At 43.5% G+C, this 25,496-nt stretch overlaps 1 pseudogene; it reads left to right on the top strand.

The window, feature by feature from the left end:
* Positions 1 to 4,389: 4,389 nt before the first annotated feature.
* On the top strand, positions 4,390 to 11,142 carry LOC110897079 (annotated as a pseudogene).
* The last annotated feature ends 14,354 nt before the right edge of the window (positions 11,143 to 25,496 follow it).

Raw genomic sequence — 25,496 nt, 5'->3', positions numbered from 1 at the left:
CATTTCCCTGGATTGAGCTTTATGTTAACGCTTCGCAGAGTTTGGAATGTTCTTTCAATATCTGTGAGCATGGTATCTTCTTCCATGCTCATGACGACCAGGTCGTCCATGTAGATTTCGACACTTTTGCTTATTTGGCCGCGGAAAGTGTCGTTCATCAACTTTTGGTAGGTTGAGCCCGCGTTGCGCAACCCAAACGGCATTTTTGTGTAGCAGTAATTTCCGGTGGGAGTCCGGAATGCCGTTTTGTCTTCATCCTCGATTGCCATTTGTACTTGATGGTATCCTTTGTAGCAATCGAGGAAACACTTCCACCTGAATGGTGCGAGATTATCGACTTTTTCGTCGATTTCTGGAAGCGCGTAACAATCCTTGGGGCAGGCTTTGTTAAGGTCTTTGTAATCGACGCACATGCGCCAGCCCCCGGACGGTTTTTCTACCATGACTGGGTTGGACAACCAAGTCTGGTAGTTGACTTCCCGCAGGATGCCTGCGGAGAGCAGTTCTTCGATCTGCTCTTGCATCGCCTGATTTTTAGCTGACCCAAGGTGGCGTTGGCCTTGGATCACTGGCTTAATACCTGGCATGGTATTCAAGTGATGTTGCGCGATATCACGTGGGACCCCGGTCATGTCTGCGGGTGTCCACGCGAAGATGTCTTGGTTCCTGAAGAGAAGCTGCTTCAGTTGCGCTTTGGTGGTCGGGGACAAGGCGTGACCCAATGTGACCTTTTGTTCTGGGTATCTCGCGTTGAGAACCCATTTTTCTGGCTGGTCGTTGGGAGTGGGCCTTGCGACCTTGGTCGGGCGTACTTCGTCCGACATCATGACGTCCCTGCGGGCGTAGATTATCGCGACCCCCGATTCGGTTGGGAAACCAACCGCAGAGTGGGGGACCGACGTAATCATATTGAAATCTCCTTGGGATTCTCTCCCGAGGAGTACGTCATATCTGGAGGTGTGAGGTAAAACCATGAAGTTTACCTCTTCTGTCCTTATGCGGTTTCCGCTGGAAAGACGCACAGGGAAAGTAATCTGGCCTAGGGGAAAGACAGTTTCCCCTGCGAACCCGGTTAACGGGTAATCTACTGCTTGTAACCGATCTTTATCCTCCTGGTCGAACTGGTTGAAGCATTGTTCGTAGATTATATCAGATGTACTGCCCGGGTCGATGAATAGACGCTCGGTGCAGTAATGTGCCAGTTGGCCTGAAATGACGACGGCGCGCCTATCGCGCGGTCCGCCTCGGACTTTTGGAAAGACGACTTGCTCGTCTTTCCAGTCACATCCCGGCCTTCTTGCCGCTTTTCGCGGCCTGCCCTTGCCTCCGTCGATCATGTGGGTGGAAGCCACGTGCATGGTTCTCTTCCCGGAGGAGGTACCTTCGCCATGAGGGGTAATGCGCTTGGTGGGTTTGTGCCCACCTGGCAAAAGATGTTGCAGTTTCCCCTCCTTTAAGGCGCGCTCAATCTCCAGTCGGAGACTGATGCAGTTGTTGGTGGTGTGGCCCGAGTCCTTGTGGTACTCACAGTAGAGTGTGAGGTCCTGATTTTTCTTGGACTTCATTGGTTGGGCCGGTCGCAAGAACTGTGGGTCCGCAAGGAGGACCTCACTTGGCGACATGGTGATCTCGGTCTAGTTGCGGTCCCGAGATTCTTTTTTTGACGCCCGACTGTCTCGGGCGGGGTTGTAGTTCTTTGGGTCGGACGTGTTGGTTCGCGGGAAGTATGGTTTGGAAATATCGCGATTTCCAACGTCCCGGTTGCGTTTATTGTTACGCTTGGACCCTTGTTGGGATGTTTCGGCTTGGGGTTTTGCCTTTGTCACATGCGGTTCGAGTGACCGCTGTGTCTGGGCGTATTTCTTGACCGCGGTCATGACATCTTCCCATTTTTTGGGCAAGCCCTCCTTGCCAGAGATGGTCATGATCATCTCTCTGTCCTTGACGGCCCGGATGAAGTGGTTTCGTGCCATCTGGTCTGCCACGTCACCTATCTCCAGGCACTCTTTATTATATCAGACGACGAATGCTTCGAGCGATTCGTCGTCCCTTCGCCAGATGTTCATGACGTCACACGAATCTCGTTCGTGGCGTCGCTGCTGGCAAAAATGTGCGAGGAACTTGGTACGCAAGTCCTCGAATGAATCCAGTGATCCCACTGGCAAAGAATCGAACCATGCCCTGGCCAGGCCCGTAAGGGTCTGGGGGAAAAAATTACACCAAGTGGGTTCATCCCACTGGCCGTTGATGCCCGCGCCCATGAAGACGTTCATGTGGTCGTCCAGGTCGGTCGAACCACTGTATTTCCCAACGTTAAATGGGAACTTTGTCGTGGTGACATGGGCGTTGGCAATCCGCGTGCCGAACTTGGAATTTTCGGCCGCTGCCTTTGGCCTGTATGGTTCGTTCGCAGGGCGCTTTGCCGCCCGAAGGTATGTGTTGCGGGGATGACTGGGAGGAACATAGTTGCGTCCTCCCGGTCTGCTACTGGTGTCATGCGAATCACCGCGGTAGCTATGGTCGTCGGGGTCGGTATGACCGTACCCTTCGGTGTATGGTTGTGGGCCCAATCGGCTCTGAATGCCTGGGCCGCGTCTGGAGGTTGATCGCCTCCTGTCCTCGCCATGGGGGCCAAGGCGGGTATGTACCGGTCCTCTGGTGTGGACCCGTATGAGGAATCATCCTCGTTGAGGGTGTGGACCGAACAGTAAGACGATCCCCGTTCTTCACGTCGGCTTCTTGAAGCCGGGCGTGCATGTATCCTGCCGTCGTATTGTAAAATACGCTCAACAGGGGTGTGTGGTGCTGGGGGAAGCCCAGCTCGTATATTCGCTTCAGTACAAGCGCGGTTGTATGCTGCAGTCAGCGTGGCTGCCTGCTGCTCGTACCAGGCATGAATGGTCATGCCTGGTGGGATCACAGATAGTAACTGTGATAAGTCATGTCCGAACATAAAGGAGGGGCTCCTTTGTGTGGACGTGCCAATGTGTCCGGGTTGGGAGGTCGAGGCATTGACCCCTACCGGGTTTGGGATTGGAGGATTTTGGTTATCCGCAGTGTTGTTATGGTGATCAGTCATGATCGTAAGAGAGGAAAAAGGATGGTTTAGAAAATGCTAAGAGTAGCGGTGGGCGCCAATGATGAAACAATGGTTAACCGGGCAGGGTTAACACACTGGTCTCGTCAAGAAGGGTTAATCCCTTCCTCTCGAGGATCGCTGGCTGGATCACCGGTGGTTGATCTCCTGCACAAGGAAACAAGCCGTGACTCGTAACAAGGAGGATGGGGTGGGGGGTGCTCCTTGTTACCACTCTCCGGCGTGAGAATCAGTAGTTTGCTTGAGAAGCAAAGTAAGATAGTAGTAGTAGTGAGAGAGTTGTGAGAAGATACCTCAAACCTGGTTTGGGGTTGGTATTTATAGCCGAGGAGTGAAGGAGGATGATGATGGATGGACTGACGACGTGCTGCACCTTTTCAGGTGTGTCAGGCTCGTCGGTTATGGAGGTTACGCCACGTCAGTCCATTGCTTACGTAGCTCTGACAGGTAACTGCCATTGGTGCCACTTGCACTGTGGTGTCAGTACCACTTGCTTGAGTGCATAGGATGCGGTGCAAGCCGCATCGCTACGTGCGGTAACATCTGAAGTTACCGCGTCTCCTACTTGTGATCAAGGAATACGCGAGATGCGGTGCTAGCCGCATCGTCGTCTTGCCTGCATCCCTTGTCGTGACGAAAATGTCCGTATGGTGTGGTGTCAGCCGTACCGCTACGTTCATCTTCTTCTATGCCTAAGGTAAGGCTTTCCTGTATTGATAGAAGTGTTCACTGGATGCGGTGCGATGCCACATCGCTGTGAATACTTCCGTTTTCATACACCAGATGTGATGCTATGTCGCATCACTCTACCGTTCTCATGTCCCATGTAAGTCCTCCTCTGTTACTAGATAGATTGGATTCAACCCTTGTGTCGACGCGTTCCCGCATGGGCACAAGTAGGTTGTTAGCTAGTGGGGGTTTTGATAAGGGTAATGGTCACTCGCGGTCGATGCTGACGCGAGATCTGGGACCATACCCATTCAGTTTAGAACGCGTACCTTTTGTTTTATGTCTTTTGGCCGTCAAATAGTGCATATATTCCTGTTATTTGAATTACTGAGTTATAAATTAGGATTAGTTCAACAGTATAGGATCTATATGATTCTTAGGTTGTGAACTAAAGTGATCATTTAAAAAAAAGGAGCTTTCACTTTATTTGTTATAGTTAAACTGGATTCGGGTTACTTTGTTTGAATGTGTAACTTGTAGGATGCAATGTGTAATGGATATACTAAATGTGTTTTTCGTTTCATTCTTATAACATAAACCTATAAAACCATGTGCAGATTAGGAATTAAACGTTTTCCAGTATGGCTGACACCTTAAGTGCCGAGTTGTTGGAATTCCCGAAGAAGGATAACCGTCGATTCCTACATGCAGTATACCGTGTTGGTGATCTTGAGCGCAGCATAAAGTACATTACCCATCTCTACGAGACTACGACTCTATCGTTAGATCATTCAACCATATGTTATTGGGGTGATTTTACACAGAAACATTTGGGATGAAGTTAGTGAGGAAAAGGGACGTACCAGAGGAGAAGTACTCAAATGCTTTTCTTGGGTTCGGCTCCGAGGAGTCAAACTTTGCAGTGGAGCTTACATACAGTTTGTTTCTGAATATTTAAAGTTGTATTTGATAAAAACAGCGATTAAAGAACAAGATAATTGCAAAGTGAGCCTTTTTCTTATTTCAATGAGTTGCAGTACAAAAAAGAAGAAGGAGCATACTCCTTTAAATAGCTTAAAGAAACAAACGGGTATATGCATGAAACTCGCATAACCCAACAAACTTATTCAGCGAACAATTCAAAAGATAATAACGTAAACTTTCAGATAAAGGCTCAACAAACTTTCTTTGAAATCTTCTACCCACGTGCAGATAATTTTCCTTTGCATGCTTCCACATCAGACTTCATGAATGGGAGTGTAGTGTCACTTTCAACACCCCCCCTTGATACACACTCCTGCACTCCAATTTTAAATCGCAAATGAACTAACTTTTCTCTTGGAACTGCCTTGGTCATAAGATCTGCAAGCTGCTCATTAGTACCACAGAACTCCAACTTCACCTGCCCTTGATTTACCATATCACGAATGAAATGGTATCTGAGTTCTATATGTTTTGACCGGCTATTCATAACAGGATTTTTTGACAAATTGATTGCAGACTTACTATCACAAAACAAGATAGTTTCCTTCTGTTGATTTATACCAAGATCATATAGAATTCTCTTAAGCCAGATAGCTTGACAAGCTCCTGTAGTAGCTGAGATATATTCGGCTTCAGTGCTCGAAAGAGCAACTGTCTTCTGCTTTTTCGAACACCATGAAACTGCTCCATTCCCGAGTAAAAATACATTAGCTGATACACTCTTACTATCATCCTTGCATCCTGCCCAGTCACTATCGGTATAACCCACAAGTTGCAAATCATTTCTTCGCTCGTACTTCAAACCAAGATCCACCGTTCCACCAATATAGCGTAAAACTTTCTTTGCTGCAGCTAAGTGTTGCTTTGAAGGTGACTGCATGAATCTGGCAAGTACTCCAACTGAGAACGCCAGATCAGGTCTGGTGTGTGTAAGATACATGAGACCACCCACTAGACTTCTGTATAGAGTCTCATTAACCTTAACCTCTCCATCTTCTAGCTGAGGCTTATCACCTGGACTCATTGGAAGTGCTTCAAATTTACTACCCTTCATTTGAAACTTGTCAAGAAGATTTCTAGCATACTGTCCTTGACTCACAAAAATTCCATCAGTAGACTGTTTTACTTCAAGCCCAAGAAAATACTGCAGCAATCCCATGTCGGTCATTTCAAAAACCTCCTGCATTCCTTGTTTAAATTCTGAAACGAGTGATTCACAAGAGCTAGTACATATGATATCATCTACATAGAGACACACATAGATGATATCATTATTACTAATCTGTTTTACATACAAGGTTGGCTCGTTAAGGCTTCTGTTGTACCCATTCTTGGTGAAGTACCCATCTATTTTAGCATACCAGGCTCTTGGAGCCTGTTTAAGGCCATACAGAGCCTTCTTAAGTTTATACACTTTGTCTTCAGAATTTTTTAGCTTGTATCCCTCCGGCTGCTCCACATAAATGTCTTCATCAAGTTCTCCATTTAGAAACGCTGACTTTACATCTAATTGATGTACAAGCCAACCCCTCTGTGCTGCAACAGCAAGAACTACTCTTATTGTTTCAAACCTTGCTACTGGAGCAAACGTTTCTTCAAAATCTACACCCTTTTTCTGTGAGTAGCCCTTGGCTACCAATCTGGCTTTGTGTCTAATCACTTGTCCATTAGCACCAAGTTTAGACTTAAACAGCCACTTAACACCAACAATATTCTTACCAGCCGGAAGAGGAACAAGCTCCCATGTGTTATTCTTTTCAATTGCTGCAATCTCTTCGGCCATGGCAACTTGCCATACTTTCTTATGTGCAGCATCATCAAAGCAAAGAGGATCACATATACTTAAGGCAAATTGTAAATGAATGTACTCTTCTGGTTCAAGTGGCTGAGTTGTAGCATAAATATCTGAGAGAGGTCGAATATTTAATGGAGTCTGCATGCTTTGACTTGAGGAAGCATCAATTGTAGTACCTACTGAACTTGAGGGTGACATTTGATAAGAAGATGTCTGCTGCATATTAATATTAGTTGGAGTTGACTCTACATAAGGTGTGGGACCATCTTCTGATTGAGACAAGACTTCTACTGAAAAGGGATCATCAAAAGCCACATTAAAATCAGCTTTTTCACTTTTGCTTTTCTCTTTCCAATTCCATGCAGCTTCTTCAATAATTGTAGCATCTCTAGTTGCTTCAACTTTTCGTGTGACAGGATCTAATAATCGATAACCTGAGGGACTTTGAGCTGAATATCCGATCATCACCATTTTCTGTGATCTATCATCTAGCTTTTTTCTTCCATGTGCATACACATGTTTGTATGCAATACTCCCAAAAACCCGAAACTTGGACACATCAGGTGTTTCTCCAGACCATGCCTGAAGCGGTGTTTTTCCTTCAACGGCACTTGTAGGGGATCGATTGAGGATGTATACAGCCGTAGCCACTGCTTCAGCCCAAAGGAAGTTTGGCATCTCCTTGTCTTTAAGCATACTTCTTACCATCCCCATAATGGTGCGGTTCTTCCGCTCCACCACACCATTAAGTTGAGGTGTGTGTGGAGTGGTAAGTTCCCTTCTAATTCCTTGCTCCTCACAGAAACTGTTAAATTCTTTCGAACAAAATTCCCCCCCTCTGTCAGTACGCAACACTTTTATAAAACCTTGACATTGCTTTTCAACCAGTTGTTTGAACACTTTAAATTTGTCAAATGCCTCTGACTTTTTTGAGAGAAAATAAACCCATGACATCCTTGTGAGATCATCAATCAGAAGAAAGTAATACAAGCTATGCCCAAGACTTTGGACTTGCATGGGACCACAAAGGTCTGCATGAACAAGTTCAAGTCTTGCCTTAGCTCTCCATGAATGAGATGTGAAGGGGGTTCGAGTATGTTTGCCAAGTAAACACCCTTCACATTTAGTTGTTCTTCTGATTCTAGGAATACCCGTAACCATATTTTTATCATGCAAAAGCTTCATACTATCAAAATTTAAGTGTGCAAACCTCTTATGCCATAACTGAGAACTCGAGTCACCACCTGTTGTTGTTACTTCAGGGGAGGAAACATCCAGTAGGAACATGTTGTTAGCAAGAATGTGAATCTTCATAATAACTTCACCATTGTTTTTAATAATGCATTCATCACGCTCAAATTCACCATTGTTTTTAATAATGCATTCATCACGCTCAAAGAGCAGTGAGTAACCCTTCTTCATGAGTTGTCCTACACTAAGTAGGTTATACTCCAAAGAAGGGGCATAGTACACATCATCGAGAAGCCTTGAACCATTGGAACCAGCATTAATTCGAACTGTTCCTTTGCCTTCAATAGCGAGTTTCTTCTTGTTTCCCAATTGCACATCAACTTTAAATGTTTCATCAAGATGAATAAAGCTGGACCGTGAGCCTGTCATGTGATTGGAACACCCAGAATCTATAAACCACAGGTTATTGTTGTATACCTGATCGGATTTTATCATTAGGCAGAACTTGTCATCTTCTATGCATGCCATGAACAGGTGCTGCTCTTCACTTGTTTCTTCTTTCTCATTTGTTTCAGCCACATTCACTTGAGTGTCCTGATTGTACCAGCATTCTTTTGAGGTATGCCCATATTTTTTACAAACATAGCACTGGGGAACCCTGCTTCGGTCCATGTTTCTCCCCCGTCCACGACCTCTCGTAGTACCACGTCCACGGCCACGAAAGCCACTCGTATTTTGAGATCGATTGTTGTCTTGAATAACTTGAAGTGCATGTTCTTCAGTCTTTTCAGCATTTGAGTTTTCACTTGAACGACTCAGCATTCGTTGTTCTTGAGACTGCAAGGAACCCATGAGTTTAACAGGAGAAAGCTTTGACAAATCATAAGCTACCTCAATTGATGGAACTACAAAGTCAAACTTCGACGTGAGACTCCTCAGCACTTTTTCAACAATTACTTGCTCGGTCACCTCTTCTCCATAAGATCTCTTCTGACTTACAATGGCCATAACCCTAGAGAAGTAATCACCAACCATCTCTCCTTCTTTCATGACAAGATTTTCGAAATCTCGGCGGAGACCCTGAAGCTTGATTGCCTTTACTTCTGTATCACCTTGAAATTCAAGTTTCAAGATTTCCCAACTCTCCTTGGCAGTTTCAGCAGCAGCAATCCGAGAGAAAAGAGTGTCATGCACAGCCTGTTGAATCAAAGCCATGGCATGAGCATCTCGTTTTCTCATGGACTTGATCTTAGTTTGGTCAGTCTCCTTGCTATCAATACCCGATTCCACAAGATCCCAGAGATCTCTGGATTTGAGTATAGTCTTCATGCGAATATTCCAGTAATCATAACCTTCTCCTTTGAACACTGGAATTGGGGTAGGAGCAGTAGGAAGAACACTAGTTTGATCAGCCATGAGTAAATGAAAGAAAGGAAAGGGATTGATGTGAAGGGTAGAGAGCAATCTGTGCTCTGATACCACTGATAAAAACAGCGATTAAAGAACAAGATAATTGCAAAGTGAGCCTTTTTCTTATTTCAATGAGTTGCAGTACAAAAAAGAAGAAGGAGCATACTCCTTTAAATAGCTTAAAGAAACAAACGGGTATATGCATGAAACTCGCATAACCCAACAAACTTATTCAGCGAACAATTCAAAAGATAATAACGTAAACTTTCAGATAAAGGCTCAACAAACTTTCTTTGAAATCTTCTACCCACGTGCAGATAATTTTCCTTTGCATGCTTCCACATCAGACTTCATGAATGGGAGTGTAGTGTCACTTTCAACAGTATTTAGTACCATGTTTATGGGTTGACGGTTTATGTTTATATACAGATTATGGAGTTGTTAAGATCGATATTGGAACCGGATTTGGGCATTTGCAATTGCTACCGTGTATGTATGTGTTACAATACTACATATGATATAAAATTTGTTGATTATTTTTATGCTAAATTGTGTTTTTTGTAGGTGTACAAACTTGCTGAAGACATTAAGGCAAAAGGTGGGACCATCACAAGGGAGCCAGGCCCAGTTATAGGTGGAACGAGTGTGATTGCTTTTGCTGAAGATCCAGATGGATACCTTTTTGAACTCGTTGAACGGCCACCCACTCCTGAACCACTTTGTCAAGTAATGCTTCGTGTTGGTGATCTTGATCGATCCATCAAGTTTTACGAAAAGGTACTATTTTATCATTTAATTTCTTAACATATCTAAGGTCCAATTTTGTGCAGGCATTGGGGATGAAGTTATGCAGGAAAATTGATAGACCAGAACAAAAGGTACACCTCTTAATTAATATACTTTTCTGTATTATTTTAAGTTACTAAAATATTTTGTTTTGCAACCCAGTACACATTGGCAATGATGGGGTATGCTGAAGAACTAGAAACAACTGTATTGGAGCTCAGATATAATTATGGTGTAACTGAATACACCAAAGGAATGCATATGCACAGGTAAAATCTCGTAGCCTGCGTAGATGAACTTACCATCTATATGTAGTAAAATAAACCTAGTTGTATAACAATCAAAGGGTGGTTATGTATGATTAGACAAATGGCATGTGTGAAGGGTATGGGGGTCGTCCCCATCCCCGTCTCGGTCCGGCGACGCCAGCAACACCAACCCGCCCCCCCCCCTCCCCGGGTCCCCGTCCTATCCGTCTCACTCTCGACGATGGCGACGAAGCAAAAAAAGTGGGCCCCTCCATAAAGTAGCCATTAGGATTAAACAAAAAACAAAAGAAAATTTGATTTTCTCCAAAAAGGCAACAGTCAAAAACAACATTTTATATATATTTCAAAAAGGCAACGGTCAAAAACAACATTATATAGTAACGATGGATGTCGATAAGTATCCCGAGCCGAAACGTTCGATGTTGAAAAAACTACAAACCGACATCATGAAGAAGCATGGAATTATTTAGCTCTATGTTTTTTTATTAAGTTTATGTTTTTTTTATTAAGTGTATGTTTTTTTTATGTTTATGTAATGTCTTTTAATATTAATGAAAATATTTTTGTTAGTTTATTGTTAAATGTTATAAAAAGTATAAGATTAAAAAAAGTAGAAGATTAAAAAAAAAAAAAACATAAAAGTGATGGGGAGGACTATGACTAGGACCATCCTCTATACCCTCTAGTTTTGGGGGATGGAGCATCGTTGGGAGGATTATGACGTGGCGCCTACGTGGCGGATCATCCTCCCTTGGAGGACCATCACCATACCCTCTAGCCTTATGAGTTTGTAAGGGCATCCACAATTTTTAAGATGGTTACCAAGAATGTTCTTTACATTTTTGTGGTATTATTATCCTAGCTAAATGTTTATTTTACGTTTAACTCAGGGACTAGAAGGTGCCAGCGGAGATGACATAGAAACGGGAATGATGAATTAATCAGCGTAGAGGAACCCATCTTCATCCTTGTTTTCCTTATAAATAAATGAACATATATTTACATCTGCAGACAGGGATTTGGATAATTTATGTATATGCATTAGCATGGTTTTCTGGATATCCAAATGTATTTTCACCATTATCAGCGTAGAGGAACCCATCTTCATCATTGTTTTCCTTATAAATTTGCAGACATCATGGCAGCTGTTAGAAAGCAACACGAAATACGAGTTTAATTCATAAAACTAAAACTATTCACACACCCTATCTGCCTATTTAGACACCTTTTGCCTCGTATATGCCTCGTATAGGCCTATACGAGACGTATAGGGTTACATCAAAATCAGTGGACTGCTCCTATATGCCTCGTATAGGCCTATACTGGGCGTATAGGACCCCTCGTATAGGTCTCATATATGACCCATGCCCCATATATGCCACGTATAAGCCTATATGGGGCGTATATAGGGTTTTTTTTTTCTACAAACATTTTATACAATATTAATCGTTTTAGCAAAATTTTATACAAAAACAAGTTTTCTATTTTAAATAAATAAAAATAACAAATACACGATATTAGTGTTATTATAATTAATATGAGTTTTTCATAATTAATATTAGTGTTATTGATATTAATATGAGTTTTTTGTAATTAATATTAGTGTTATTATCATTAATATGAGTTTTTCATAATTAATAATGGTGTTCTTGATATTAATATGAGTTTTTTTATAATTAATATGAATGTTATTATAATTAATATGAGTTTTTCATAATTAATATTAGTGTTATTGATATTAATATGAGTTTTTTTATAATTAATATTAGTGTTATGGATATTAAAAAGAGAATATATATATATATATATATATATATATATATGCTCCATATATAGGGCTAGACTGGTCGTATAGTGGGGTCCAAAAGACCATTATAGCCATATTTGCCCCCAGTATAGGCCTAATTCAGGGATAAAATGGTAATTTGCATTATAGACATACACCTCATACAGGCCTATACTAGGCATATAAGAGAGGCAAAAAGACCAATTTACCCCCAGTATAGGCATAACGCAGGGGTAAAATGGTCTTTTTCGTCTATACGCCCCATATAGGCCTATAGGAGGCATATAAGAGGTATATAAGACAAAATATGACATAATAAGATATTCTTTTGGAAATTGAAAAAGGTTATACGCTACGTATAGACCTATACGAGGCGTATACGAGGGTCTCTAAATAGGGACTTGGGTGTGTGAATATGTAGATGGCAAAAATATGGCTCTCACCAGTTGGCAGTAACATGTTGTCAACGAAAACAAATATAGCCTTCTCTGGGCTAATTTTGATCTTTTTACGAACCACATAAATAAACAAACAGACCGACGGTCAAGTCAGCTGGTACTAAATATCTGCATTACAATGACATACACATCTTGCGTTGATAAAGCCTCGTAGACAATGTGCATAATCACTTTGAAAACGCATATCCATACTATTACTATTGGCTTGACTTCCTAAAAAGAGTAATTGGTTTATTCATAGTATCAACATAAGAGAGAGAGGGAGAAAAAGCTACTTGTTTGTTCTCTGTCAGCTCTCTCAACAATCACCTGAAATGTAACACCCCGTGTTTTCCAAAAGTCAAAGTCAAAGTCAAGTGTTGACTGTTACTGGAATTAAAGTTGACTTAAACTTTATTTTACTTAGTCTTATTTATATTTTCGTATTATGTTGAGTAAGTGTTGTATAATCAAATTAATCGGTCGATAATCTAACCGCGAACCGACGATCGACTGTGAATAATAGGAAGTAACAATGCAATAAAGTTAATCAATCAATAATCAAGCTAATCAAATCGATCATCGAACTCAAGTATGGGAAATTGGTACTTTTATACGTGTGTGTGTGCCTTACGTGTTACTTGTGCATGTTTATTTTACGTTGTTACGCGTGGTGAATCAATCAAATCATATCGAAGCTCGAAGGATAAACGAACTCAATCGAAACCGAACCCGAAATGGTAGTGTAAGGATGATTGTATGTTAGATATAGTAGTTGGAACTAAAAGTAATTTGAATATGAATTCTAACCTACTCAATTCATCACCCATCGAAATCGAAATACCGAAAACCGTCGCGAAAATCTCAAAAAGGAACAACCCTGATCGAATAGGAATTCCGATCGAACAGGCTAGCCGATCGAACAGGCTGTTCGATCGAGCAGCCCATTCGGTCAGGAATCCTGGCCGATCGGGTGGGCCTTTTCCTCTTTTGGAAGCCTATAAATAGGGCTGCCATTGTCATTCTTTCCACTTTTGGAAAAGCTCTGACCGACCAGCTTTTGTTCTTCACTATTTCTCAGATTTCTCTCCAATCCGGTAAGTTGTCACTCTAATTCTTGTACGTTTTTGTTCATCTAATGATTCTACACCTTTCTATCTTTCAAAACTTGGATTTCAACCGTGAAATCACCAAGATCTAAGTGTTCTTGGGTGATGTCATCATGGTGTTCTTCAAGAACACCAAGTTTTGGCATCATTCCACCATGATTAGCTTAGATCTAACCGATTTCCACATGAATAACCTAAAATCTACCAAAGATCTTAACATTTCACGGCGGAAAAGGATTGAAAGATGGATTTTCATCAATCTTTCAACTCTTTTACACTCAACCGGTGAAAACGGAGCTTGAACCGACTTACAAATCATCCTAAACAAACACATGGTTCAAGATTCGGATTCTACCTACGAGGTTTACCGATTTCGGGTTAAACGTTAAGCTAAGGTCCCAAACCGTTCTCTGGCCAGACTTGGGTGATTCCTGCCCGAGCCAGTGAACTAAGTAAGGATTTCAGCTTTATGGTTCAACTCGTTGTCAAACTACCTCGAGATCACATCAAGTTAACGGGAATAACCAAGTGTTAGGAGATAGGCTAACCAGGTCGGAAAGGCTGGCCGAACGATTAGGCTGTTCGATCGAACAGCCCAACCGAACGGACAACCCAGCCGATCGATCGGGCCAGCCGATCGGCTAACACATGGACCCACAAATTCACAAAGTGTGATATTGACGAAGTGATGTTCGATCGATCACGCCACTCGATTGTAAACATTACTCATCGAATCATGAGATATTACACTTCAACACTTAACCTTTTCGAAACATTGGAATGTCACCCGATCGAGCATGCCACCCGATCGAGCGACACATTGCCAATTGATTACACTAAAGTGACTAACCGATCGGTTGGGCTAACCGATCGAACGGCCCGTTCGATCGACCGACTTGAAAGGTAAGAACACTTTGATGTTTTCAAATGCTGCAACTAAAACTTCAAAAGTTCAAACCATCATACACAAACACATCCTTTCCTTAAAGGAAGAAACAATCCACTTGAAAGGACCAGCCGATCGAGCCTGCCGGCCGATCGAGTGGGAATGTTCAAACGGACTTTCAAACCAGACGAACAGCCCGCCCGATCGAACCAGCTGTCCGATCGAACGGCCCACTCGATCCATTAACACTTGTTGCATTTCCGCGTTACTCATCGTTATGCTATCGAACCATTCAGGCTAATTTACTCTCAGCGCTCCCTTCAATCCATACCAAACCACTGTGAGTATACTCGAACCCTTTTGGCTTTTAGCACTTTTGGGTGTTACATACGTTCAACTATTCAAAAACATATCAATCACACAACTCAATACTATCTTATCGATAACCAATCTACGCATGCTATACGTGATCTAATATGATGCCTGTTTGTTACGTGTGTACTATGAATGCTGTCTACCTGCCTTAACAATGATAGTACTATTTTCTGGACTCGGCGCCCGTTCGTTCGGGGGTTGTTAGGGACAATTCAATTTGCGTGTGCGCAGTGGCGACCATGCACTCGAACTGCAGTAGCAGTCAACTCGAAGTCACTGGTATTGATAGAATTCATGTCGATTAGCGAACATGCTGCATTATTTTACGTGAACATGCTGGTTATTCGTAAACAATTCTAAACTATATGCTATATCAAACTTGTGTACTCACCTTTACATTTTATGTATTGACTTTATTTTAACGTATGTGACAGGTGCTTAGGATGTCTGATTGCTAGCTATGTGGGAGTCAAGACATAGGGGGATGTCTAGAAACCAAAAAGACAATTTATGTTTTATTTATTTGTAATCTGAGTCGTCGGAACAGAGTATTTGTTTAGGTGTTTATCTGTAATGACTTGTTATCGTTTGAGGTACGGTATGGGACGTACTATTTAAATTGAATGATATTAATAGTTGTTATGGAAACTTCTGAACAATCTGTTTCGCTCAGTGCCATGCCCCGATGTTTCCGCCATCGGTTGGGGTGTGACATGAATGTACAGTACAGAATTTGGTCAACTCTCTTCCCAATTTTTTTATTAATTGTGTGAAATTTCTTTTTTTAAGGTCTAAGATTGAGAAGAAGAGTGGCGATGGTGGTGGGGTGAGGGTAAGTTTCAATGGATCTTCAAAGATTTATGGTTCAATCTCTTTTCTGTCATTGATAGTTGAACAACAATATATAGAGGATACATCAGATCTCCTTTTCTTGGAGAATAAGTTTACAATCAATCTCTCCTATAATTACGACAATCTATTCTTTATTTACAAATATTGACTATCGATTCTATTACACCCTCGCAGTCGAAGCGGGAGGAAGGCGAACAGTTAGACTAGACCGAAAGTCGTGAAACAGGATCTTTGGAAGACCCTTGGTGAAGATGTCAGGTATTTGAAACCGAGAGGGGATGTGAAGAATACGAACCAGGCCTTTCTGAACATGCTCACGAACAAAGTGAATATCGAGCTCTATATGTGTGACAACTCGAAATTTAGAACCTTTCGTTATAACTTGCTTGTACGCTATGTGACTAGTGACTGATCAAACTTAATGATAATGTGAACCTTTTTATGTGATAAGTGCTTGTTATATGTGCATTTGTATATATATGTGTATGTGTTATATGTGAACCGAGAACCCGACACGAAACAACGGACCCGACTCGAGACCAAGAGGTCTCGAGTGAATAGTGAACGAATGGGCCTTTGGGCCGAGAACCTAGTGGCCGGTTGGGCCTTTGGGCCGTAAACCCCACTCGAAACCCACTAAGGGTGCAACACTTGGAACTTGGCTATATAAATACACTACCTTAGTTAGTGTTACCACTTTGTTGAACAAGAACACACACACACTCTCCTACTTCTCTCTCTCACCTAAACTCTAGAACACAAACACACTTCATCATTTTCGGATTTGGACTTGGATCGGCTCACACACACACCCGGTTGGAAGCTTTCACACACACCCCCGAAACCCATCAACCGGTTAGTATTTCTTGTTGATTATGGTTGAATGCTTAGTGTTAAAATGTTCATATTATGTTTGTATGATGAGATTATGTGATAATATGGTAGTTAACTTAGTTATGCTTGATGTTTGAAAAGAAATCGGTTCATGAATGTTCTTGTTATGTGTTGAAATTTGCATAAATGCTTGATGTTAAAAATGGGTTCATTGTATGATAAAAAGGTGAATAATGATGATTGGTTACACTTGGGTTGGATCCGAAAAGTGGGTGTTTAAACTAAACAAATCGGCTAATGAACATGTTTGTCATATAGGATGCATGCTAGTAAATCGTATTTTGATAGTTGTTCATGATTTTGGGTGAATAAGCGTTGTTTATGTTATGAAGAACTTGAATATATGTTTGAATATGTGAAGAACACTTTGAATGATAGTTAAGATATGAAAACCCTTGTGATTTTGATCCATCTTTGACTAGTAACCTGATTAGGAAAACTGTTAGTGGAATGCTATTGGTAGTTTCCTGATTTGGGCCTGATTATAATGTACCATTAATCTGACTATATCTGCATCAGCACCTGAACGTGAAAATGACAGCTTACCGACTCGCAATCACCCGTTGCGACTCGCAACCACAGCGTGATGACTCGAGACCACGCGGTTGCGACTCGCAACCATAACAGGACAAGCCGAGACCACAGGTCACGAGTCCCGTTGCGACTCGAGACCTCAGCATGATGAACCGAGACCACGGTTGCGACACCGGTTGCGACTCGCAACCACCTGAGATCAACACACACAGCATGACTCGAGACCATGCTTGCGAGTCCGGTTGCGACTCGAGACCACACTTTGGGCCTAAGTTAGTGGGCCGGACTTATGAACTTCTGTGCTAATGTTGACGTGTTATTTGGGCCTGATACCACGAGCCCAACTGTTTGGGCCTTACACTTAGACTGTGGATTGTGTTTGAATGTTAACTGTGAACTGTTACTGATTATACGTGATTGCCATACGTGTTGAACATTTGTGCACTACTTGGTTCGAAATCTGATTATACGTGATATCCGTGTTAGGACGTTATTGACTACTTGCGACTTGATTGACTTTCTGTGATTAACTGCCGAGCAAACCAAGGTGAGTTCACACCCTTTACAAAGCATGGGATTCCCTGGGTTGGGAACGGGATTCAGGAACGTGGGTTCCTCGTCTACCATTGGGTAGGACGTCAGTGGTTCAGGAATGTGATTCCTCGTCCGGATGGACGGTTAAACGTACTAGACTAAAACTCTATCACGAAGTCCCTCCTTTTTTGTATCGACTAATCGCCGGGCCAATGGCGAGCGGGTCATTAGTTAGATAGCGCTATTTAGGTCTGACAAGCCTCACACCGTGCCGCAGAGGACGGGCGTGAACTAATGAATCTGGGGCACGTCAATGATGATAGACATTGATGTTTTCAGGGCACATAAACATGACTACAGTCAGCAGTCGATACGGTAACGAGTCTAGTATACACATGGGGTAGCCCCCACGGCTGGAGAGCCAGATGATGTACATGGGGTAGCCCCCACGACCGGAGTGCCGGAGTAACTGGGAACGAACATGTCACGTTTTTAAACTATGGGGTAACCCCCACGGCAGGATGCCAGTTAAAGTAAACCGTTTTCGAAACAACTAAAACGAACGCCCACCCGTGAACTCACTCAACTAGTTGTTGACTCGTTACTACATGCTTTGCAGGACCATAGGTACTCAGTGGGAGCTTGCATGGAGGAGGATCGTTGTGGGACAGGGATTGCTACAAGAACTATGTTAAACTTGAAACTTTTGGAACTTATGTTATAACTTTAAACTTATGCTTCCGCTTGCAACTTAAACTTGTTTGTTTTGAAACACCAATCGTGATGGTTAAACTTTTATAATTACTTATATGCTTGTTCAGTATGATTGGTGGCTGGATCCTGGTCAGTCACGCCTCCAAGCGGTAGTACTCCGCAGGTGGGATTTTGGGGGTGTGACAGATTGGTATCAGAGCCATTGGTTATAGTGAACTTGGTTTTAATAAAGGAGAAACGTTTTTGTTAAAACCAGACTATAACCGGAACAGTGCTCAACGGTCCACAACGACACTTCGCTCCTCATGCAAGGCTCGACGTTCTAGGTAATATGATGTATGTATATTGCCTACTTGTTAGTTGCGTAGTACATTGCTCATGGTATGCTTGATTAGTATAGCTACTGTTGTTTGAACACGTGCGTGCATACTCTGTCCTACTATCGTACTTTCGCGAACTTCTCTCACACGTGTTACTCTTATTATGAAGAACCATGTCTGGACGCGTTAACATGACACAAGCCCAGTTGACGGCTTTGATCAACGAACGAGTTGCCGCAGCGCTCGCAGCTGCACACGCAGGAGGTATATCCTGCAGTCCGAAATTGTTCTAGGATCATTTGGATCCTACTCTCGTGAACCAACCTTTGTGTTAAACTCTGTCTTTCTTTCACCTACCTTAGGTCAGTATGCTCAGGCACCGGTGTGCACTTTTAAGACCTTTATGGACTGTCGACCCACAACTTTTAGCGGCACTGAAGGAGCAGTAGGTCTCCTACACTGGTTTGAGAAACTGGAGTCTGTGTTCGAAATGTGTGAATGCCCTGAAGCGCGCAGGGTGAAGTATGCTACTGGTACTCTCGAGGGTTTGGCTCTCACGTGGTGGAATGCTCAAGTGCAGATGTTAGGGTTGGTTGCTGCCAACGCCACCCCATGGGAAACCTTCAAGGAAATGATCAGAGAGGAATACTGCAGTCGTGACGACATTCACAAACTGGAAGATGAGTTCTACAATCTTAAGATGTCAGGGTCAATGATTGAGGCATATACTAAGAGATCGCACGAGCTTGCCTTGTTGTGTCCTACTATGGTGGATCCTCCGTATAAGCGAATTGAACTCTATCTCAAGGGCTTGGTGCCAGAAATCCAAAGTCATGTGACTTCAGCGAACTTGACTACTATCCAGCAGGTTGTACAGTTGGCTCACCGTCTTACTGATCAAGCGGTGGAGCAGAACAAGTTACCGAAGCGTATAGGTGTTGCAACTACTTCGGGTGCTTCTAGTGGGGATAAACGGAAATGGGATGGAACTTCAAGCAGGGGTTCAACTTCGGTGCAATCTCAGTCTCAGCAGAGAAAGACGGACGATCACAAGAGCCCCAGTCAGCAATCGTCCGGTGGTCAAAGTCATGGTGGGTACAAAGGAAATCACCCCAAGTGCAATCGTTGCAACTTACACCACAGTGGGCCATGCACCAGGGGCAACTGTCATCGGTGCAACAAGCCTGGTCATGTTGCAAAGGATTGCAGAAGCGCATATCCCGTCAATCAGAATCGTCAGCAACCTCAGCAGAACCAGCGACAGCAGCAGGGTAACAACAAAGGGTGCTTTCAGTGTGGAGCTGAAGGTCATTTCAAGAAGGATTGTCCCCAACTGAACCAGAACAACAACAACAATCAGGGGAATGGTAACAATGGGAACAACAACAATGGTGCTAGGGGACGTGTGTTCGTGATTGGTCAAGGTGAAGCAAGGAATGATCCCAACGTGGTGACGGGTAAGTTCCTTCTCGACGACTTTTATGTTACAGTCTTATTTGATTCGGGTGCCGATACTAGCTATGTGTCCCTAGAAGTTAGTAAGATGCTTAAGCATATTCCTACACCCCTGAGCGACAAGCACACTGTAGAGCTAGCTAATGGTAAGAGTTTGGAAGCCTCACACGTAGTCAAGGGTTGCCAGCTTATTCTCGCTAACCAGACCTTCTCTATTGATCTTATTCCTATTGTCTTGGGTAGTTTCGACGTTGTCATTGGGATGGATTGGTTGTCCCAACACCGAGCAGAGATTCTTTGCAACGAGAAGATCGTTCGTATTCCTGGTTTAGGTAGTGAACCTCTCATGATTCGTGGCGACAAGAGAAGTGCTGTTGAGAACGTCATCTCTCTTCTTAAGGCTCAGAAATGCTTACGGAAGGGCCACACTGCGATTTTGGCTCTAGTTACTGATACCACAGGAAAGGAGAGGAAGTTAGAAGATTTTCCGGTTGTACGCGACTATCCTGAGGTATTCCCTGAGGAATTACCTGGTCTTCCGCCCCATCGCCAAGTCGAGTTTCAGATTGAACTAGCTCCTGGAGCTGCGCCTGTAGCCCGTGCACCTTATCGTTTAGCGCCATCAGAGTTGGAAGAACTCTCCACGCAACTACAAGAACTCTTGGATAAGGGTTTTATTCGTCCTAGCTCATCGCCTTGGGGAGCCCCAGTACTTTTTGTGAAGAAAAAGGACGGTACCTTCAGAATGTGTATCGACTATCGTGAACTTAACAAAGTGACTGTGAAGAATCGTTATCCGCTACCGCGCATTGACGACTTGTTCGACCAGTTGCAGGGGTCGAGCTACTACTCAAAGATCGATCTGAGATCGGGATATCACCAGCTGAGAGTTCGGGAAGAGGATGTCTCTAAGACGGCCTTTAGGACTCGATATGGGCACTATGAGTTTCTGGTCATGCCGTTTGGGCTGACGAACGCACCGGCAGTTTTTATGGATTTGATGAACCGAGTTTGCAAACCGTACCTGGACAAGTTTGTTATAGTCTTCATCGACGACATCCTGATTTATTCTAAGAGTAAAGAAGAGCACGAACAACATCTACGACTTATTTTGGAACTCCTTCGGAAGGAACAGCTTTACGCGAAATTCTCGAAATGCGACTTCTGGCTTCGTGAAGTCCATTTCCTAGGGCATGTGGTGAACAAGGATGGGATTCACGTTGATCCATCCAAAGTGGAATCTATTAAGAACTGGCCTGCGCCCCGCACACCAAAGGAAATTCGCCAATTTTTGGGATTGGCAGGTTACTACAGGAGATTCATTAAGGATTTTTCTAAGATCGCGCAGCCTCTCACGTTGTTAACACAGAAAGGCGTTGTTTATCATTGGGGAAATGCACAAGAGTTAGCTTTTCAGCATCTAAAGGATAGACTTTGTAGTGCACCTATCCTTTCACTGCCAGAGGGCACAGATGATTTTGTGGTTTACTGTGATGCATCAATTCAAGGTCTTGGTTGTGTATTGATGCAACGAGATAAAGTCATAGCCTACGCCTCACGACAACTCAAAGTTCACGAGAAGAACTACACAACGCATGATTTAGAGCTGGGAGCTGTTGTTTTCGCACTTAAGTTATGGCGGCATTACCTTTACGGAACCAAGTGCGCCATCTACACCGACCACAGAAGTCTAGAGCACATATTCAAGCAGAAGGAACTGAATATGCGGCAGCGACGATGGGTCGAGCTGCTGAATGATTACGAGTGCTCTATCAGGTATCACCCGGGCAAGGCCAATGTTGTGGCAGACGCCCTCAGTCGAAAGGACACTACGCCTAAGCGCGTAAGAGCTTTACAACTCACGATCCATTCTAGTCTACCTTCGCAAATACGAGCTGCTCAGATAGAAGCACTGAAACCAGAGAACGTTAGAGCTGAAGCCCTACGCGGGTCAAGGCAACGCTTAGAACAGAAGGAAGACGGTGCTTATTATGTAACAGGACGCATCTGGGTCCCACTCTATGGCGACTTACGAGAACTTGTGATGGATGAAGCGCACAAATCTCGCTACTCGGTACACCCTGGTTCGGACAAGATGTACCACGATATTAAAACTACGTATTGGTGGCCTAGCATGAAAGCCCACATAGCAACTTATGTCAGCAAGTGTTTGACTTGTGCGCGAGTCAAGACGGAATATCAGAAACCTTCAGGCCTACTTCAACAACCAGAGATACCACAATGGAAATGGGAGCAAATTTCCATGGATTTTGTTACTGGCCTACCTAGATCACAGCGCGGAAACGATACTATCTGGGTGATCGTGGATCGACTCACAAAATCCGCACACTTTTTGGCAATCAAGGAAACGGATAAGTTCTCCACTCTAGCGGAAATATACCTCAAGGAAGTTGTTTCGAGGCACGGGGTGCCCACTTCTATCATCTCTGATCGAGATGCACGTTTTACTTCGGAACTGTGGCAGGCAATGCACAAGTCTTTTGGCTCACGTTTAGATATGAGCACAGCGTATCACCCACAGACGGACGGGCAGTCCGAGCGAACTATTCAGACCTTAGAAGACATGCTTCGCGCTTGTGTAATTGACTTTGGCAACAGCTGGGAAAAGCATCTGCCACTCGTGGAATTCTCGTATAATAACAGCTACCACACCAGCATTAAAGCTGCTCCGTTTGAGGCATTGTACGGACGAAAATGCCGGTCACCCCTCTGTTGGGCAGAGGTGGGGGATAGTCAAATCACTGGTCCAGAACATGTGGTAGACACTACCGAGCGGATTGCTCAAATACGACAACGCATGGCGGCGGCTCGTGACCGTCAGAAGGCCTACGCCGATAAGGGCAGGAAACCACTTGAGCTCCAGGTTGGGGAGCGGGTATTACTCAAAGTTTCACCCTGGAGGGGTGTGGTTCGTTTTGGTAAACGCGGCAAACTCAACCCACGATACGTTGGACCTTTCGAAATCATTGAGAAAATAGGCAAGGTGGCCTACAGACTGAAGTTACCAGCAGAACTCGGTGCAGTTCACAACGTTTTCCATGTGTCAAATCTGAAGAAGTGTCTGTCAGATGAGACGCACGTAGTTCCTCTGAAGGAACTTACGATCGACGAACAGTTGAAATTCGTCGAAGAACCTGTCGAGATCACGGACCGGGATGTTAAGGTCCTCAAGAGCACTAGAATACCTCTTGTTCGAGTTCATTGGAACTCACGTCGCGGCCCAGAGTTTACCTGGGAGCGCGAAGATCGGATGAAACAAAAGTATCCCCAACTGTTTGAGAACAGTACAAACGCTACTGAGGCTGAAGCTACGGAATTTCGGGACGAAATTCCAGATCAACGGGGGGTGGATGTGACACCCCAGGAAAACCGGGAAAACCTTACAACTTGACTAGCTTCCTCAGTGAGTGCCATCAAATTTCGGGACGAAATTTCTTTCAACTTGGGGATGATGTGACAACTCGAAATTTAGAACCTTTCGTTATAACTTGCTTGTACGCTATGTGACTAGTGACTGATCAAACTTAATGATAATGTGAACCTTTTTATGTGATAAGTGCTTGTTATATGTGCATTTGTATATATATGTGTATGTGTTATATGTGAACCGAGAACCCGACACGAAACAACGGACCCGACTCGAGACCAAGAGGTCTCGAGTGAATAGTGAACGAATGGGCCTTTGGGCCGAGAACCTAGTGGCCGGTTGGGCCTTTGGGCCGTAAACCCCACTCGAAACCCACTAAGGGTGCAACACTTGGAACTTGGCTATATAAATACACTACCTTAGTTAGTGTTACCACTTTGTTGAACAAGAACACACACACACTCTCCTACTTCTCTCTCTCACCTAAACTCTAGAACACAAACACACTTCATCATTTTCGGATTTGGACTTGGATCGGCTCACACACACACCCGGTTGGAAGCTTTCACACACACCCCCGAAACCCATCAACCGGTTAGTATTTCTTGTTGATTATGGTTGAATGCTTAGTGTTAAAATGTTCATATTATGTTTGTATGATGAGATTATGTGATAATATGGTAGTTAACTTAGTTATGCTTGATGTTTGAAAAGAAATCGGTTCATGAATGTTCTTGTTATGTGTTGAAATTTGCATAAATGCTTGATGTTAAAAATGGGTTCATTGTATGATAAAAAGGTGAATAATGATGATTGGTTACACTTGGGTTGGATCCGAAAAGTGGGTGTTTAAACTAAACAAATCGGCTAATGAACATGTTTGTCATATAGGATGCATGCTAGTAAATCGTATTTTGATAGTTGTTCATGATTTTGGGTGAATAAGCGTTGTTTATGTTATGAAGAACTTGAATATATGTTTGAATATGTGAAGAACACTTTGAATGATAGTTAAGATATGAAAACCCTTGTGATTTTGATCCATCTTTGACTAGTAACCTGATTAGGAAAACTGTTAGTGGAATGCTATTGGTAGTTTCCTGATTTGGGCCTGATTATAATGTACCATTAATCTGACTATATCTGCATCAGCACCTGAACGTGAAAATGACAGCTTACCGACTCGCAATCACCCGTTGCGACTCGCAACCACAGCGTGATGACTCGAGACCACGCGGTTGCGACTCGCAACCATAACAGGACAAGCCGAGACCACAGGTCACGAGTCCCGTTGCGACTCGAGACCTCAGCATGATGAACCGAGACCACGGTTGCGACACCGGTTGCGACTCGCAACCACCTGAGATCAACACACACAGCATGACTCGAGACCATGCTTGCGAGTCCGGTTGCGACTCGAGACCACACTTTGGGCCTAAGTTAGTGGGCCGGACTTATGAACTTCTGTGCTAATGTTGACGTGTTATTTGGGCCTGATACCACGAGCCCAACTGTTTGGGCCTTACACTTAGACTGTGGATTGTGTTTGAATGTTAACTGTGAACTGTTACTGATTATACGTGATTGCCATACGTGTTGAACATTTGTGCACTACTTGGTTCGAAATCTGATTATACGTGATATCCGTGTTAGGACGTTATTGACTACTTGCGACTTGATTGACTTTCTGTGATTAACTGCCGAGCAAACCAAGGTGAGTTCACACCCTTTACAAAGCATGGGATTCCCTGGGTTGGGAACGGGATTCAGGAACGTGGGTTCCTCGTCTACCATTGGGTAGGACGTCAGTGGTTCAGGAATGTGATTCCTCGTCCGGATGGACGGTTAAACGTACTAGACTAAAACTCTATCACGAAGTCCCTCCTTTTTTGTATCGACTAATCGCCGGGCCAATGGCGAGCGGGTCATTAGTTAGATAGCGCTATTTAGGTCTGACAAGCCTCACACCGTGCCGCAGAGGACGGGCGTGAACTAATGAATCTGGGGCACG

This window comes from Helianthus annuus, chromosome 2, assembly GCF_002127325.2.
Source record: "Helianthus annuus cultivar XRQ/B chromosome 2, HanXRQr2.0-SUNRISE, whole genome shotgun sequence".
Classification (NCBI taxonomy): domain Eukaryota; kingdom Viridiplantae; phylum Streptophyta; class Magnoliopsida; order Asterales; family Asteraceae; genus Helianthus; species Helianthus annuus.
This window is presented reverse-complemented; position numbering and strand designations above follow the sequence as displayed.